Source organism: Neovison vison, chromosome 3, assembly GCF_020171115.1.
Source record: "Neovison vison isolate M4711 chromosome 3, ASM_NN_V1, whole genome shotgun sequence".
Classification (NCBI taxonomy): domain Eukaryota; kingdom Metazoa; phylum Chordata; class Mammalia; order Carnivora; family Mustelidae; genus Neogale; species Neogale vison.
The window spans coordinates 160,970,386-160,974,645 of record NC_058093.1 but is presented as its reverse complement, the minus strand read 5'-3'; positions in this window follow the sequence as shown (position 1 = coordinate 160,974,645).

Below are 4,260 nucleotides of genomic sequence, written 5' to 3'. Positions count from 1 at the left end.
TGTCAGAGCGAGAACACAAGCAGGGGAAGGAGCAGACAAAGGGAGAAGGAGGCTCCCTGCTGAGCAAGGAGCCCGATTGGGGACTCAATTCCAGGACCCTGGGATCATGACCTGAGCTGAAGATAGACCTTAACCAGCCAAACCATCCAGGTATCCCTGAAAATCAGGTTTTAACAGCCAAAATAAGGGGTCTGAATGGGGGGGGCGGGGACAGGGTGCTCCTTGTTGTGCCCACAGGAAGCAACAATGACAGTCCCAGCATTTGTTCTTTTTCTGGTCAGAACTTGGGTGAGTTGCTGAATCAGAAAGTACCTTGAGGATTTTTCAAAGGATGACATGTTATCATCTTATTGTATTTTAATTCTTGAATCATTAAGTTTTGGCTACAGGTCAATATTCCGTGAAGTCAGCTGTTACACGGAAAAAGAAGGCGGCTTTCCTAATGAGGGGATCTGGTTGGCAAGCCCGCTTCTTGATCCCTGGGCTAATCCCTTAACTTCTCCTCAACATGGAGAGTGCAGGTGCCTATTTTCGTTCTTTACAGATTTATTGTGATGATCAGATAAAGTAATTGATAAACTATAAATATAGCTATATAGTCATTCAAAGTAATATGAATGAAAAACACTGTGAAAAACTGTGATTCACCATTGGCACGTAAGGTTGATCTGAGTTCATTTTTACATTCAGAGAATTTTCTGTCATCCATTCCCTTCCCCTGTTCTACGAAGTCAGGGACGTTGGTTCACTTTAACGAACGAGGCTGTTCTTAAATGGATCACCATTGGAAAAATGAGTCTGTTCTGCAAACACCCATTAACAGAGAAGTGACCGTTGCCTCTTGGCGAGTTACCCACACCCCTCCATCACCTGCCTGCCAGCTCCCATTCTGCCCAGCAGTTACATAACCCTAATTCCACCAAGTTCCTCTGATGTTCAAGATTAGGTTAACTTGGTTTCCCGTAAGCCAGGGGCCCAATGTCACTGTTAACCAGGACACTGGAACAAAGGACACAATGATTACAGTCCCCTCCTCCTGCCAACTGACAAGAACTACCCAACTAGAACCACAAAGAGAGAAAGAGAGAGAGAGTGTGTGTGTGCACAGGAAAATTTGACCTAATGGCAAAGGAATGCATCCCCCTCCTCCAAGCACACACAAATGTGTATCTAGTTATCAAAGAACTGTCCAGAAGGGTTAGCAGGCTCTGGTGTGGGGAGCCCACTGACCTGTCACTCACCAGCCCCGAAGGTTCAGATAGGAACTCAAAGGACACAGGAGTGGAAACGATAGTGGGATTTTGGTTTTGTTTTTTTTTTTTAAGAGTGAGATACTGGAAGCTGGCTCCCGTTCCGTGGCGATGGGCCTTCCTTTAAATATAACCAGCAGTGAGAGCTGAGAATGACTGCCATGCTTGAATGCCAAATAAACACAAAATGACAAGCACAGATTTTTGGCTTTATATTAAAGCTTGCTTTTTCAACAACCCCTTTTGTTGCCTCTAAAGACAATGGTCACAGTGTTTCTGCGCCAGATCCTGGACCTCTGAGCATAGGCTCCCTCGCCGCACCCAACCCCAGTTCCCTCCACAAGCATGGTGAGTGTCCTCTTTGGGTTTGAAAACAAGCCATCTCTCCTCTCCTGGCCGGTTGCTCTGGAAATCCTTGTTTATTCCAACTACAGAGGAGTGGCGTAGAGAACTGGGAATGGGCAGGCCAAGCCCAGGGTAGTCTGATGAGGGAGGCGCTTGCGTTTTCTACTGGTTGGGAAACAGTAGCTTAAATTGGGCGTTCTGCAAGGCTGTCCTCCAAGGGAGCCACTGGGGGAAGTGGAGGATTGACCCATTTCATTAGTTCATCGGAGGGTTCGTTTTTTCTAATTGGTGTTTATCAGTTATTTCTGTCTCCTAGGCTGAACAACAATTGATATAAGTGGATGGGACCCGTGGCCTTTCCGCTCTCCTTCTCACCTAACAGTTAAAACAGTCCTCAAATTCTCTTACAGGGCCGAGTAAATATTTCAGATGTTTACACAGGTAAGTACCTAAGTGTGGACACGTGGGTCACCCCAGTGAGAACCCTGTCTGGTCATGGCCGTCACCTCCCTGCCTTTGTTAAGCTTCCACACCAGGGTTGCACAGCTCCGTTGTAGAAGCATTTAAACACTGGGGTACATATTCCTACTCTTCCTTATCCTCTCACAAGGGGTTTTCTATGTTTTGTTTTTTGCTGGCTTTTAACCCCAAGGAGGAGAATTGGATTCCAAGTTGTGCACTATTATCTTAATTGTTATTTCTGTAACATAATTCTCTTCCTAATCATTTGCTTTGATCAGCTTAGTACATCGTTAAGAAAAATGATGTCAGGGATGCCTGGGTGGCTCAGCCAGTTAAGCATATGCCTTTGGCTCAGGTCACAATCCCGAGTCCCACCATCCAGTCCCATGATCAAGTCCCGCATCAGGCTCCAACTCCGCAGGGTGTCTGCTTCTCCCTCTGACCTTCTCCCCTCCTGTGCTCTCTCTCTCTCTCAAATACATAAATATAATTTTTTAAAAAGAGAGAGAGAGAAATGAGGTCAGCATAAAGTGGCATTCACTACCAGGTTTCCATGAACTCCAAATCCGTAACAAAAGTAACCTAGTGGACTTAATGCCAAAAGTCGCGCCTTCACATTTTGTCTTTGTGAAAAAGGGACGGTTACAGCCCCTGACTCTTTGCCTTTCAAGGTCCCCCTGAATCACCATTGCCAGGCTTGATCAGCAGGACCATTCTGACGAGGGGTTTATCATCATCTCCATTTTACAGATGAGAAAACGGAGTCTTGGAAAAACAAGGACATTTCCTAATAGCTATGCTGTCTATCCAGGTGGCAGGCTTGTGACCCAAGCCCCTATCTCCTTGTAATTTCTCTAATGACCCCTTAAGCCCTGTGGGCTATAAGAGCAACAGGAAAGAGAAATAATACATTTGTAAACCACCTGGTGGAGCTGGATATATTATATACTGTTTGTTGAGGCTTAGGGAAGAACACATTTCTTCAAGTTCAAACAGCTGCGTTGTGTCGGACGAGGGCTCCTTACCCATTCAGAGTATGAGAGTCGAATCACTCCAAGAATTATCTGAAGAGGTCATTCTCAGTATAACTTCTATTTATTTATTCATGGGTTTATTCACTCACTCCCCCCCCCTTTTTTTTTTAAAGATTTTATTCATTTATTTGAGAGAGAAAGATTGGGAGAGAGAACATGAGCAGGGAGTAGGGAGAGGGAGAAGCAGGATCCCTGCTGAGCAAGGATCTGCACCAGGACTGGATCCCCAGGACCCTGGGATCATAATCCCTGAGCTGTGAGAAGCCAGACACCCTCAACCAACTCAGCCCCCCAGGCGCTCTCACTCACTCATTTTTTAACTTATTTGCTTATTTCTTCACCTACTTATTTATACTGGGAAAATGTTGCTTTCTCTCTTACTTGCACTAACCAGCCTCAGCAAACTTGATAAAATAGTCTAACATGTAAAGTATAAGAAATAAGGGGGGGTAGGGAGAGGGTGGCTGAGTTATGGACATTGGGGAGGGTATGTGCTATGGTGAGTGCTGTGAAGTGTGTAAACTTGGTGATTCACAGACCTGTACCCCTAGGGCTAACAATTCATTATATGTTAATAAAAAAATTAAAAAAAATTATTTTAATTTCTTTATTTAAAAAATAAAATATTATTTTAAAATAAAAATATTTTAAATATATTTAAAAATATTTATAAATAAAAAATTAAAATTACTTTAAAAGGGTTTAAGAAATAATAATTTCAGGCAAACTAAGGAAGGAAAACTAACAAAAATTAATATGATGCTTAGCAACCACACTGTTCTAAACAATTTTACAGACGTCCATAGCTAGCTTCGGTGAAATATATTTATTTGTCCCTTTTCATATTAACCTACTTCCAACTCAAATTTTACCAGCTCTAAAGAAGCTAAATGCACTCTAAAGAAGGCATCATTTGGGTGCCTGGGTGGCTCAGTGGATTAAGCGCCTTCCTCAGGCTCAGGTCATGATCCCTGAGTCATAGGATCAAATCCTACCTCCCCCCAACCCCTCTGGAATCCAGCAGCTGGGGCTCCTTGCTCAGTGGGGAATCTGTTCCTCCCTCTGACCCTCCCCTCTATCACACTTTCTCTGTCTCTCTCTCTCGCAGATAAATAAGTAAAATCTTAAAAAAAAGAGAGAGAGAGAGAGAAGGTATTGTTTATAATTCT